Source organism: Phyllobates terribilis, unplaced genomic scaffold (genome assembly GCF_046119375.1).
Source record: "Phyllobates terribilis strain yellow unplaced genomic scaffold, ASM4611937v1 Scaffold_3__8_contigs__length_932513732, whole genome shotgun sequence".
NCBI lineage: Eukaryota > Metazoa > Chordata > Amphibia > Anura > Dendrobatidae > Phyllobates > Phyllobates terribilis.
Genome location: NW_027362763.1, coordinates 307,387,051 through 307,402,805, shown reverse-complemented (window position 1 = coordinate 307,402,805; position 15,755 = coordinate 307,387,051).

Below are 15,755 nucleotides of genomic sequence, written 5' to 3'. Positions count from 1 at the left end.
TGTAATTACTCCTCTGGCACTTTGATTGACAACTCTCTTTGCACAGATGTGCTGCAACGCTGGCAACCAATCAAAGTACCATGGCGTGTTATAGTGAGCAGTGCTGTGGGCAGTGACTGTAACGGTTCTCTGCACTGTCCCCATGACTGAAAGCCGGTGGCTCCTGGGAGTAAGTAATTTCATTTTCTCCCGGTTGCTCCACTTTCATTAAGGAGGCCAGACAGCATTGTAGCACTATTTGCGTGCAGATTGACCATATATACAGTACAGACCAAAAGTTTGGACACACCTTCTCATTTAAAGATTTTTCTGTATTTTCATGACTTTGAAAATTGTACATTCACACTGAAGGCATCAAAACTATGAATTAACACATGTGGAATTATATACTTAACAAAAAAGTGTGAAACAACTGAAAATATGTCTTATATTCTAGGTTCTTCATAGTAGCCACCTTTTGTTTTGATGACTGCTTTGCACACTCTTGGCATTACATAATTAATAAAATTACATTTTGACTAGACAAAAGTATAAGGAAATTATTTTATGTCGATCCTTCACTCAAGCTGATCATTCCTAGAGCTGTATGATGGTATACAGAAAGCACGGTAAGCATCTGTAGATATTATCCGCTGCTTCAGATTGCATAGAATCAGTCTCAGGTAAAGGAAACCAGAAACTGCAGATAGATTCACAAAAGAAAATTAAATTAGCATAAAATTAAAAATACAAGTGTAACACCCCTTTTGGGCTACCACGGTACGCTGGGTGTTATGGGGGGTCTCACCTCTCTAGGGCGCAGTGCCTCCACCCGAATCTTGATTGGAGCTCTCACTGGGACTGCAGAAGGACTGGTATCTTCTGCCAGGGGCTGATTCGGGAAGCCCCTGCCAAGAGCTCAGTACAAACTCATCCGGCACAGGAGTAAAACGGTTTAACAGGTTTATTGCTATGCAGCAGAAATGAGGTGGATTTAAAGAAATAACATACAATACAGGTAACGGTGCTCTATAAAAATCATATACACATCACAATCTAATTCGTCCCCGACCCTGCAAATATAACTAACGTAGCAGGGTTTACCTCTTCTTGTATTAACTCAGTCCAAACGTTGGGGCCCAGTTGCCGCGGATGTTGGCGCGCAAATTTATAACCGTTGGTGCACTTAGATGAACATTAACGTAAAAAGTCTGGGGCGTGGTGTACTCACTGTAACTGGCGCTGGTAGAACCACAAGTTTCAAAAGGGGCACTCACGATGCGTCTCAACCGGTCGTATGTTTCCCTGGACTCCAGCTGGGGGCGGCAGGATTCAGGCCTTTATACGGTGGGAGTGCCGGCAGAACTCTCCGAGTCCTTGATGTCACTTGCTTCACCGGGTGGGGGGGCCGCGCTCTCTCCAGCAGCGCGGGTATATCAGAGGGGACGGCAACGCTCCGCAGGGTAGAGGGATACAAGTCCACAGCGCTCCGTCTTTCACAACAACAAGCTGCCACACTCCCTTTCCTCTCTAGTTTTACTTTCACTTTCTCTCCAGCTCCCTCCCCCAAGTCCCTCCTTCCTCCTATCCTTCCAGGCTGTGTCATCTGACTGATACAAGGGTCCATGGGAATTGCAGTCCACTGCAGCTCAGGGAAAAAACGATTAGTGTCTGTAAGTCCCAGTATACCAGTAGCTGCTCTGACAGTTCCATGTGCAGGTGTTACACAAGGAAAATGAAAAGCAAGACACAGACTGCTTGGTGACAGTGGTGGCAAGTATCAATAAAGTCATAACTTATAAAAAGGATGAGAAGCTGAGTGCTTCATTAAGACCACATGGAACTAGAGTCCCCAGGGTGACAATCCATTTGGTCTCGCACTGCCCAAATGTTTCCCTATATCTCCTCCTTGTATGCCAGCATGGATAAGGTCAATTCCCCTCACTTTGAAGGACTTGGGGCTACAGTCATGATGCATCTTAAAATGTCAGGATAGTTTTAATTGGGTAATATCAGCTGCTGTCCTGGCCGCAGCAATGTCTCTCACATGTTCCCGTACGCGTACCTGCAATTCTCAGGTTGTGAGTCCGATGTATATCTTTGAACATCCGCAAGTAGCATAATAAACGACATTTGTACTAGTACAAGTGATATGATGTTTGATTGTAAATTGGCAGAGTCCATCAGCCGACGTGAAGGAAGAACTGCAAAGGACATTGCTGCAGACAAGACAGCGGACGCACTGAAAAAATCCCAAATTAAGACCCCTATTTCCAAACAAATTTGCCACAGGTGGTGTGTAGTAGCTTTTAACTAACAAATCTTTTAAATTTCTACAACGTCTAGATGTCATTAGAGGGGCGATTGGTAGACTCGATTGCAAGGACGATTCTGTCTTAAGAATAGGCCAGTGTTTCTTTAAAATAGTTCTCATATTATGCCATTCATGATTTTAAGTAGAGATTAATCAAATTCTCCCATCGCACCTCTGTCGTTCGGAAAGAGTGTAAAGAAGTGAATTCCGTGAGGAATTCTTGGCCCGTCTATAGCCCACCTTGATGCATCTCTGACTGTAGCTCCTGTCCTCAAAATGAGATCTCAAGTCCCTCGTCTACATATCGAACTTAGCCTTGGATGAACAAATCCGCCTCATCCTGAGGAACTGACTAACTGGGACAGCATGAATAGTTGCCGCACTATGTGCAGATGACGCATGTAGCGGGGCGTTAACAAAGGTGGACTTTCTGAACACATCTGTCTGCATAAATGCATCATCATCTGCTTCCAACTTAATGTCCAGGAAGTCCAACCTCTTCTTATCTGCCCTGTATGTAAATTTGCTATTAAATTAATTTTTATTTAAACGACCCATGAACCGCTCAAGCTGCTCCACCGTCCCTTTCCAAAGAAAAAATAAATCATCTGTATATATATACCAGCACTGGATGGGTTCCATGACATGTGCGCCCTCGCTGCCAAATAGGGTCCTCTCCCAAAAGCCAAGGAAGAGGTTAGCATACGAAGGCACACATGACGTGCCCATCGCAGTGCCGTGTATCTGTAAATAAAATTTATTTTTAAAAACAAAAAAGTTGTGCGTAAGGACAAAATGGAGCAGCTCAAGTATCAGATCAGGGTCGTGCTGTCCCAGTTGCTGCCCCTCAGGAAGAAGCGGGCCACCTCAAGTCCATCCTCATGTCCGATGCAGGTATACAGGGACTCTACATATGTAGTTACAAGTAGAAAATCTGGCTCCACAAAAATCCCGTCAACCTTCCTCAACATATCAGTCGTTTCTCGTATATAAGACGGAAGGGTCTCAACCAAAGGCTTAAGGTAAAAGTCTACAAATAAACAGACAGGATGGCATAGCCCTTCGAGACCAGACACGATTGGGCGTCCTGGAGGGCTGACGGGATCCTTGTGGATTTTGGGGAGGAGATATAGGGTGGGAACTCTTGGAAACTTAACTGTAAGACCCTCCAGAATTTTTTTGTCAATAATGCCTTTCTCGAAGGCAGAAGTTAATATACATTGTAACTGGTCCGAGAAGGAGGCGGCAGGATTGCAGGACAGTTTTTTATAGGTATTACGGTCCCTCAGCTGTCAGAATACTTCTTTTTCATAACTTTCAATTGGCCAGATCACGATGTTACCCCCCCTTGTCCGCCGCCTTGAAAACTACATCATTAAGGGATTGTAATTGATCGAGCGCAATTCTTTGTTGATGGGTTAAGTTATCAAACCTACACCTGGTAGACAACTTTTTAAAATCTTCCAATACCAGGCGGGTGAATATTTCCACTGCCGGGCACAGGGACAAGGGGGGAAACATCGCAGATCTAGCCAAAATTGTCTGAGGGAACGTACCTTCATTATCTGGAATTTGTTCTTTCAGTAAATTCTCCAGAGCCTGCAATGCCTCCCTCTCGGCATCAGTCACAAGAACATTGGAAGTAGGGTCACGATTATGCAGCTTTTTCAAGATCAGTTTGCGTGCAAACATATACAAATCTTTTACAGGTACAAAAAAATTAAAAGAATTAGTTGGCGCAAATTTTAGCCCTCTGGAGAGTACATCCATTTGTGCATCGGTAAGTATATGATTTGATAAATTTATTATCTTTAGCACATTTTTAGGGCCCTTCTTACTGGTAGCTTTAGCAGCTTGACGAATATTGTCTCTTTTAGAGTTTTTTATTGTAAAATCTTCATTATCAGGAGGGTCTCTAGATGTTGTAGGAAGTTCATCCCCAGAGATAGAGGATCTAATAGAGGTAGATCTAGATCTTGATTGAGAATTGTAACGAGAACGAAGGCGGGAGTACTCGATTGGATTTCTCCATTTATACACACGCCCCACACGAAGATCATTGAGATCTCGTTGGAATTTCTTTGTTTTAATTGACTGTGCTTCATTGGCCCATTTATGAAGGTCTTGATCAATATCATCATTAAATTTACTTAGAGCCTCACCAGAAAATTCCTTCTTTATAGTTAATTGCAATTCCTCTATCTCTAATTCCATCTCAACCAAAGACTTGCGATTCAGTTCACTTAAAAGTTCTATAAAGCCCCTGGAATATGTATTGGAAAGTTCCTCCTAGCTATTTTTAAAGGAATCATCCATTATCTCAAAAGATGGAAACACTTGAATGCGAATTCCTCTAGGTATTAAACCCGCCTGTAAGTATTTCTCTAGAAAGGCCCTGTTCTACCAGGTCTTAGTCCTTTTTCTTAATAAATCCTTCAATTTGAAAATCATATCTTGAAGGCACTTGCTGAAATGACTGCTGAAAAAAGTCATCTCTGCACGTCTCATATCAGATGTCTTGTTATTGAGAAATCATTTTTATCACTTCATATAAATGACGTCTTCCAGGCTCTGGGGAGGACTTTACCTGGAAGATATCTCTGCCTCCAGAGCTTATTTTACATGAAGGGGGAGTTACCAGTGTGAGACAAGTAACTAACATAGAACAGGAGGAATTAAATTTGTCTTCTTGCAAACAAATTTCTTGCTTCTCCCTCAGCTCTGCTGTATTGTAACAATATTGCAACCCTGTCTGCTTGTGAGATGGAAGCTGAGAGGAACCTGCAGATGTGTCAGGTATAATCACACACAGCTCTGCAGTGAGATCAGGAGAGCAGAGAGCGGCCTTTACACTTCACACTGGTAACTCTCCCTTCATGTAAAGTAAGTTCTGGAGGCAGAGTTATCATCCAGGCAGCATTTGCCCCATAGCCTAGAAGAGGTAATTTACATAAAGTAATAAAAGATGATTTCTCCACAAGACATATGATATGAGGCATACAGGTAGGACTTTTTTCAGCATTCTATAATCTGTATACCCATATTAATAGTTTAGACTGGTGAAATGTAGTGACAGATTCCCTTTAATGTTTTGCTATATATCACTTCTGCTGCAGTAATTGCTATGATTAGCTGTTACCAGCGGCACATTTTAAATGCCATACAATTCTCCTTGCAGCTATAAGGCTTTACATAATGGCCACTGTGTCTTCAGACTCTATCTTACCTACACATGCCATAGTGAAGAAAATTACAAAAGATTGTCAAATACAGAAAGCCTCAAGCTTTTTTTGTGGATTTTGACATCTTTCACTCCTGTATTATGTCAAGTAATCTATTGGCAGATATTATCTTTTAAACTATATAAAAAATATTGACAAGTTTACATACAAGGCATTTGGATTTGTAGCATTGTTTGGGTCAATGGCTTCTTTTTTATTTTTTTCAAAGTGTTTGCCTTGGAAATGGCACATTTTCAGTCAGTTTTACTACGGGCTCCTAAAACATCAGAAATGTATTTTAACATGTTTAAAAAAAAACAGTCCCATGAAAACTGCTTGAAATGCACAGCACTTTTTTACATGCAAGATGCTGAGAAAAAAAGAGTTTGTGCGAAGGAGCTATTCTTATATGTATATAGATTTTTTTATTCTATTTCAATCAAAAGAGTATTTGTACAGTGACGCGCCCCCTGGGCCGTGGGGTACCCGGTGCCGGGCCGGTAGATGCTGGGGGTTGTAGTTACAGTGGCAGTGACCCGGTCCGTGACCCAGGGCGGTCATTCCAAGGGTAATATATATATGTAGGTGATATAATGTCCGACTATGCCACCTGTGGAGTGCGGCTAATGAGGCCGCCGCTGCGGAACAGTCCTCTGAAGCTAATGGTTTGGCAGCAAGGGTGGTATAACTCCCCACAGGAAGAGTGTAGCTTCAGGGCAGTGTGTGTGGATGATGGTGGTTATTGTGCAGGAAGTCAATAATAAACACGGAGCCAGTGTGATGCAGTCCCAGGGTCTTTACTGATGACACTTTAGACAGGCCTGGACTGGAGTACTGGCTAGTGATAAGAGTCCGGTCAGCCTGGAAGCAAGCGTAGAGTTCTCCTTGCCAGGTGGAGTTGTAGGCCTGCGGTTCTCACTATACTCTTTGGCGTCCCTGCTTGTAGCTGCGTTGTAGCCCACGTCCCTGAGTGTAACGTGCGGTGCTCACCCGTATGGCTGGCAGCTCGGGCCTTGTGGATGCTTCGCTCCTCCGTGGCGGTGCTGGTCCCTCTGTGCTACTGAGCCTCCGGGCGTCTGATGGGGGCCAGGAGACCTGCAATATCCTGCCCTGCGGTATCTGCTGCTGGGCCTGAAGGGTCCCACAGCCTCGGACTCCGGTGTCCGGTTCTTGGTGTAGTCCAGCTAGGACGAGCTATCTCAAGCTCCAGTCCCTAGCTCCTCTCTCTTCAATGTCCTAAACTCAACTCCTCACTAAGCTCAACTAACCCCACCTCCAGATCCAGTTGCCAAGGGGAGGGTCCTCCCCTTGCTGGTCTAGAGCCAGGAAGTGTTGCATGTATTGTGTTACCTGGCTAAAAGAACCCCTGCTTGCTTCCAGACATGGCATCACCTCTTTTGAAGGAGGCAATACCACTGTGGCAACCGGACCCTCCGGGGTGCCACATTTTCCCCTAGTTAATTTCAGTACTCCGGGACTGAACATATTTTTCAAAAGTAACAATAGCATTAACAATAACAGGCTCATTAGAATATTTACAAACATTACAGTCCTTGATAGGTTACAGTATAATCAGCAACCAGGTGTCCATTCCACTGTGCAAGGTGTAATTTGAGGGACCCGTCCAAAACCCTCCACGGTGGACCTGGGGTGACTGAAGGGCATAGATGATCCAGGTGTTGGACCACATCTTCGGCCACCTCCAATGGGTTTTTGTTCAGTGGTCTTTCAATAAGGAGTAGTGTTGAGCCAACCCCGTAGTGTTCGAGTTCGGTTCGGTTCGTCGAACACCTTCGAACACCGTTAAAACCAATGGCAGGCAAACAAAAACACATAGAAACACATAGAAAACACCTTCAAAGGTGTCCAAAAGCTGACAAACTGCTCAGAAGACACAACTAACACATGGAAAAGTGACAAGTACATATAGTCATGCGAAAAGAAAAGAGGTGGAGGAGTAAAAGGAGGGGGAGACACAGATATAGGCATGTCATGCCCTTCTAAAATCCAAAAAGTGAGAAGCCGAGACGGCCAGTCCGCTCCTGCCCGTGCCACCTCCGTGTCGCCGGGTTTGTGCCAGAGCCGCGGTGAACCCTGACGGCCAGCCCCCCTCTCCCAATACTGGTGCCTGTCCGCTGGTGGGTCGAGAGAGCCCCCCTGTGGTGGAGGCAGCTCTAAGCTTTTTAATTTAAATTGTCCCTCTAATTTGAATGAATACACTTTAAATCCATTTACAAGGATCTATTGGAGGGCAAGTCTCATGCCAGCAGCCGCGTAATTCCAGCTCCAGTAGCGTCCACTAAAGCTGCTGCAGTTAAAAAGCTTTTATAAGGATCGAGCTCGGCTGTCCACCGCAAGGCATCCTAGTGCCAGTCCCAGCCCCTATGCCTTGGGGTGCCTCCTGATGCTCTTCACTAAGTATCCCGTGGTCCCGAAGCATTTCCTTTGAAAAAATTAAGTGTCCAAACTACAGGTGGTGTAGCTTGCTTAACAGCCGGGATAATCCGCTGACTAGCAGACACTGCTACTAGGCACAAAGTATTTCCTGGGCTAGATGCAGTTAAAAATTTGTAAGTAGATACTCTCGTTGGATGCTGAGAAAGCATTCCATAGAGTCTCCTGGCACGCCATATATGATTCTCTTAAAAAGCTTGGGGTAGGGGTCTAGGGGACCCTTTTATAGCCAAAATCACGGCCCTGTATCACAATACGTCACCTAGGCTGAAGATAAATGGAACTGTAGCACCGAGGGCTCGGTTGCTACAGACGTATTGCACCTCACCCAGAGGTGTGATATCTCACTCTCAGATAAGGATGGAGTGTGGATCAGGACCCGACACCTGCATGCATTACACCACATTGCTGTGGGGCAGGGCGACCAATATGCCCCTGAGATGGGCACGACAGTCCCTGTCCCTGGCTGGAGTGGGGGGAGGGAACACTGAGGAAGGGGAACCCTGCAGTGCAGGAGCAGGGAGGAAGCAGTTCCTGGGTGCATTGAGAAGGGAGTATAAAAGGTGGGTACCATCTTAGTTCAGTGCAGAGAAGTCTGAGCAGAAGTGGCAGGGAGCAGGGGCTCTGCATGAGCTCTGCTCCGGAGGCGGGCCTAGTAACAGAGGCCCAGGCCTGGAAGAGGGAGAAGGAAGGAAGAGGAGCGGAGAAGGCTCCAGGAACGAGGAATGAAGGGATCCCAGGGGTGCGGACGGGCGAGTCGCCACCGCACGCCCGAATCCACCTGCGTGGAGGGGTCAGGCCAAAGGGGGAGACCGGTCCCCGAACTAGTGGAGGCAGGAAACGACCCTCAGCTAGAAACCGGAGGCTCTGACATTTTATGTGGCGCAGCCCCTTGCTCCACCCGCTAGGAAGGCACCACATAGGGTCAGGGAAACTGGCGCCAAGTTTACCAAGAGGAGGCCCGAGGCAGCCGGACAGAAGTGTTGGTAAGAAAGGCCAGACAAAGGACACACAAAGGGGGTCCTGTGAAGCGCTCCAAAGTTATCTGGGAGTTGTCTGAGCCCCTCACCTGGTGAGCACAGTACGACGTGGGCAGCCGTTACCTGCAGACGTGGTCTGGATAATAAGAACTGTGAGTAAAGGCCCTGAACTGCATCAATGACTCCGTGTCGTTACTGCTGCTGCCCTGCACCATCACCCACATCCTCCGCATACACTGCCCTGAGGCTATACTCCTCCCGTGGGGAGTTATGCTACGCTCTGCTGCACCCACAACACCAGCCTTAGCGGTCTGCCCTGTAGCGGCGGTTCACTCTGACCGCAATCCACGGGTGGCGTAGTCGGACATTTAAACATCAAAACCACATAAATAGTTCCGCCACTGGTTTGACCGCCCTGAGCCACGGAACCGGATCGCCGCCACGAAGACTACAACCACCAGCATCCACCAAAAAGGGTCCGGCTCCGGGTGTCCCAAGGCCCAGGGGGTGCGTCAGAACATTTTCATCACCTTTCACAATCACCAATGGGACAAGGCAGGGATGTCCTCTGTCCCCTCTCTTATACATCCTAGTGACGGAGCACCTGCTCTCATCAATTCGCCATAACCCCAATATTAGGTGGATTGAGGTGGGAGGCACCGAGTACAAGTGCTCTCTATTTGCTGATGATGTCCTAGTATATATCACTCAATCACATATATCCATCCCTGCTGTTATGGCTGAAATAGATCACTTTGTTACATGGTAAAATTTTAAAATCAATGCAGCGAAGTCTGAGGCCCTCGATGTCTCCCTCCCTAAATCCATATAGGATTCCATCCAGTCCAACTTTCCCTTTGCCTGGCCCTCACAGGGTATCAAATACTTAGGAATTCCTATTCATAGAGACCTCTCCCATCTATGTTATCTTAATTTTGGGCCCTTTATTGAACAATTCCATACAGACCACGGTTGGCAAGTTGGAACTGTGAGATTCACTACGTGCACCACTGGTATTTTGTGGAAAAGCACATGTAAGATTCTGCAACAGTCTCTGCTGATACTCCTGCATGCGTGCATCCCTTTCTATGGCAGGAATAATTTCTGCAAATTTACTTTTGTACCGGGGATCTAACAGTGTGGCAACCCAGTAGTCAGGATTATTTCTAATTCTCACAATTCGAGGGTCACGTTGCAGGTAGTGCAGCAAGAAGGCACTCATGTGTGTTGCGCATCCAGGAGCACCAAGTCCCTGTTGTGTTGGTGGCGAGGTAACAATCATGCTTCCTTCCTCTGTCCTCTCCCCCCAACCTCGCACAACAGAAATGTGATCAAGGTCTCCCTCATCTGATGAGTCTTCCATCAGTTCGTCCTCCACTTCTTCCTGGGCTCCTGCACCTTCCTCACTAGTTTGGCTGCTACCATGCGCCCTGGTAAAATCATCTCCCCCACCCTCACATGCCTGCCGCCCTGGTGCTGCCGACCGTCTGGACCTTGCAGATGTTAGCCCTTCCGCATACAACTCCTCCTCCTCTACTTCCTCCACCTCCTCTTGTGCCACCACCTGACTCCGAATTCTGTTTAACATGTGCTCCAGCATGTAAATCACCGGAATAGTCATGCTGATAATGGCATCGTCAGCACTAAACATCTTCGTCGCCATTTCAAAACTGTGCAGAAGGGTGCATAGGTCCCTGATCTGAGACCACTCCTCCAGCGTGATTTGCCCCACCTCTGAATCTCGTTGGCCCAGGCTATACGTCAGAACGTATTGCACCAGGGCTTGTCGGTGCTGCCACAGTCGCTGCAACATGTGCAGAGTTGAATTCCACCGGGTAGGCACATCGCATTTTAGCCGGTGAAGTGGCAGGCCCAACGACTTCTGTAGAGATGTAAGTCGCTGAGCTGCGGGATGCGAACGGCGGAAGTGAGCACACAGCGACCGTGCCCTCTGCAGAAGGCCATCTAGTCTGGGATAGTGGGCTAAAAATTGCTGGACAACCAGGTTCAACACGTGAGCCATACAAGGCACGTGTGTGACATTGCCCCGGCGAAGGGCCGCACCCAGGTTTGCAGCATTGTCGCACACGGCCTTCCCTGGTTTCAGGTCCAGTGGAGACAACCATTCATGAAATTGGTTCTCCAGAGCTGACCACAACTCCTCAGCTGTGTGACTCACATTTCCCAGACATTTCAATGTAAAAACCGCCTGATGACGTTGAGCCCTACTGCCAGCATAGTAAGGAGGTGTGCAGGATCCCTTCTGCGCAGTTAGAAAGCTTGTGGCATGACCAGACAGGCTTTGGGTGCAGGTGGAAGACCGAGAGGAGGTTGAGGAGGCAGAAGCAGTGGAGGAAAAATGACATAAAGAGGATTGACGCACAACTCGTGGGGACGGCAAGACTTGGACAGCAGCCCCTTGTCCTGCTGTCACCATAGTTACCCAGTGCCCAGTCAGCGACATGTAACGCCCCTGTCCATGCCTACTCGTCCAAGTGTCTGTGGTGAAATGCACCCTGTCACACACAGAGTTTCTCAAAGAAGCGGTGATGTTGTGTGCGACATGCTGGTGGAGCGCAGGCACACCTTTCTTTGAGAAGTAGTGCCGACTGGGCATCTGGTACTGGGGCACTGCGACGGACATAAGGTCTCGAAAATCCTCTGTGTCCACCAGGCGGAAAGGCAGCATTTCTGTAGCCAAGAGCTTGCAGATGGTGAAATTCAACCTCTTAGCTTTCTCATGGCTAGGAGGAAATGGTCTTTTACTTGTCCACATCTGAGGGACCGAGGGCTGGCTATTGTGCTTAGACGAGGTTGATAAGGGTGTCCCCGGCAAACTGCCGGTCTGTGAGGAAGATGCAGGCGGACATGTTAGGTTGCCTTGATCCAAAGGTGGTGCTATCGATGTCGGACAGCGCTCAAGACCAGCTGGTGTTACCACCTCCAAAGAAAATGATGACCTGCCAATCACGCTGGCTGTTGCGGGTAAAGAGGTGGCAGGTCTGCGCCCCAAAACAGGTGTGACTGCTGTCCCCCCAGTCACAGAGGATGAAGAGGCCGCGGATGCACAAGATATGGCAGACGGTGGTTGGCCCGGCCGGCTAGACCGCATTGTAGCACACTGAGCTTCCCACTGCAACTTATGCTTCATGTCCATGTGCCGGTTCATGCATGAAGTACTCAAACTATGTATTTTTTGGCCTCTACTTAGCTTTTGCTGACAAATGTTACAGATAACACGAGTTGGGTCATCTTTATCGATCTGAAAAAATGCCCAGGCTATGCAAGGCTTAGCACCCATGCGACCTGAAGAGCCACCACGACTTGTGGTGAGAGGCAGAGTTGTGTTTGAGGATGCAGTTGTTGACGTGCTTCCAGTACTACGTCTCTGTCCAGGAAGGCGCAACCTGACCTCGTCGTCACTAGCATCTTCCTCCACCTCCTCTGCTGACCTCATCTCTTGGCTGACTGTGGGTTGACAGTAAGTGGGATCTCCGACCTCATCATCATCACCCTGTGCGTTATCACACCCGTCGTCCTCAGAGCCAACCTGTTCCTGCCCTGACAAAAAACTAAAGTTGTCGCTCCAATCAGGTATTTGAGTCTTATCATCGTCTTCCTCATTGTCTCCACCAACAGGAGTTACAGTTTGGGAATGAGGGTCTACATTATGGTCAGAACCTTCTGCGTCTGGTCCTGGATCCGACTCATAAAGATTCTGGGCATCAGTGCAGATCATTTCCTCGTCTGGATTCACAGAAGCGCTGGAGTCGACCTCTGATTCCCAGGCTATAGTATGAGTAAACAGCTCTGCAGACTCAACCATCTGTTCTACCTCATACTCAGACGGGCAGCTGGAGATTTGGGAGCTGTGAGGAAGCAAGTGCGATTTGGGTGACACCTTTGAGGACTGGAGTATTTGTGATGTTGAAGTTGATGTGGAGGAGAGCCCACTTAAAGGAGCACTTGATATCCGTTGAAGCACCTGCTGTTTTTGTGCCTCATCTGGAATTTGTAGCGATTGGCGTGGCCGTAAGAAAGGGATCTTATCACATTGTCCGCTAAAAGAAGTAGACATTTTAGTTTGGCTGGAAGATAGTCTTTCTTCTGCACCTACCCCACGGACACAACCTTTTTTCCCCTTCCCAACACGCCTATTTCCCTTTCCACCAGCAGCAGGCCTTTTTCCACTCATTTTGGTGGTTAACTAATTCACAACTCTGGAGTTGTTTGCACAAAAAAACAATGGATGGTAACCGAGCAGAGCTGAGTGGCCAAACTGTGGTATTAGGCCAAAACTATTGACTGGGTTAGATGCAGAAAAAAATTATTTTTAATTTGCAACCTGATGGAGGTCAGTATAGATGGACTAATAGACCAAGTCCCACACACCGCTAGAAGCCCAAATATTTTTTCAGAGCTAGATGCAGAAAAAAATTATATTCAATTTGCAACCTGATGGAGGTCAGTATAGAAGGACTAATAGAACAAGTCCCACACACTGCTAGAAGCCCAAATATTTTTTCAGAGCTAAATGAAGAAAAAAATTATTTTTAATTTGCAACCTGATGGAGGTCAGTATAGATGGACTAATAGACCAAGTCCCACACACTGCTAGAAGCCCAAATATTTTTCAGAGCTAGATGCAGAAAAAAATTATTTTTAATTTGCAACCTGATGGAGGTCAGTATAGATGGACTAATAGACCAAGTCCCACACACTGCTAGAAGCCCAAATATTTTTTCAGAGCTAGATGCAGAAAAAAAATATTTTTAATTTGCAACCTGATGGAGGTCAGTATAGATGGACTAATAGACCAAGTCCCACACACCGCTAGAAGCCCAAATATTTTTTCAGAGCTAGATGCAGAAAAAAATTATATTCAATTTGCAACCTGCTGGAGGTCAGTATAGAAGGACTAATAGAACAAGTCCCACACACTGCTAGAAGCCCAAATATTTTTTCAGAGCTAAATGAAGAAAAAAATTATTTTTAATTTGCAACCTGATGGAGGTCAGTATAGATGGACTAATAGACCAAGTCCCACACACTGCTAGAAGCCCAAATATTTTTTCAGAGCTAGATGCAGAAAAAAATTATATTCAGTTTGCAACCTGATGGAGGTCAGTATAGATGGACTAATAGAATGATGCTATGCCCAAAAGATTTTACTTCACTAGGTGCAGTAAAAAAATTGGTATTCTATACACAGGTGGTATATCTTGCAACACAGATAGGCTACTCCACTGACTAACACACTCTGCAATAGGCCAAAAAGGATTAGCTTTGCTAGATTCAGCCAAATGCTGTGAAAAAAACTTGCACAGCACTGGCACAGACCTGCCTGGCAAAAACTGATAGGAACTGATGTAACCTAGTCCTGAAAAGGACTCCAATTACAATTAGTCTTTACTCCCACAATCTATCTATTTAAGAGCACAGACCTGCCTGATAAAAGTCGTAGGAAATGCTGTAACCTAGTCCTTAAAAGGACTGCAATCACAACTATTCCCTACTCCCAAGCTATCTGTATATTTGTGCGAAAATTGGCTTGAAATTAACAAGGTATAGCGCACACAGCAACAGCGGTGCCGTCTAACACGCAGCTGCAGCAGTGAGAAAATGGTGGCGACGGGGAAAATGGCTTGGTCTTATAGGGCAAGGACATGTGACATACACTGCCAATCACACATGCCCTTGCTTGTGTGAAAAAAAGCACTTCGCTCCGTGTGTGCGCTGCTGATAGGCTGACAGATTGCACCTCCCCACTGCAAATGCGGGAAAGAGAAAAAAAAATGGAGATCTTCATTGTTCCTGCAGAGATCCATCCCCTGCCCCTCCCCCCGCCCCGCTGTACACTCAAACTGCGTATTAACATTAATTTTCATCATTACTGAGAAAAAATCCAGTTATGATTTTGGTGCACGAACAGTTATCGAACATAACCTCGAACAGCCGAATTTTTCTCAAATTGTTCGTGTTCGCCGACCGGCTCGAACACCGCCCAAAACAGCTCGAATTTGAGATTGGCGAACAGTTCGAGTAGAACAACGCTCATCTCTAATAAGGAGCACTTTAACAAGTGCAACTATTTACAAGCGAAAGTTCTTAAGTTATTCACCGTCCATAACCTAAAAGTCTCTGGATCCCTTTCAGGTAACTGGAAAAGCACACATATATCAAACTTTTCAAATTTTTAAGTCTCTTGTATACCTTTACGGGTAACTATATACAGCATACATTTTAATATTCTTATACTTTAAACTTTACATTTTTAAATTGTCCAACGAGCAGGGGGATGACCTTTTGTAGCTCTGGTAAATCTATGTAATGCACTATCTGTCAGTGCTCTACCCTGGTCACTTGTGTCTACCCCTGGTGTGGTGGGTTCAGTGTTAACTGCATTACTAGTATTTTGAGGTGACACTGGTAGGTTGGGCAACTTCCTACGGATTCTTTGGCTTACCGTGGGTACCACAGGTTCACTATTAGCAAAGGGTTGATTCTCCTGGTCTGCTGATGATGAGGCTTCTGTCTCTGGGGCCGACTGGTCTTCCAACTCTTCTGGGACTTCTGCAGCTTCCTGAGGGGCTGGTTGGAGAAAGGTAAGGACTGGCATGACAATTGCTTGTTCACTTGTGTCCACGACCGGGGAAATGCTCCGAGTACTGTTTGGACCACTTCCTCCACTTCCTCTGTGGGCTGAGGGTTATCTTGGTCTTCCTTAGTGTGTTGCAACTGCTCAGGGCATTTCTTCAAGTGATCTCTGGAAACAGCCGCTGATGTTTCTCCTTCATCTTTGCTGAT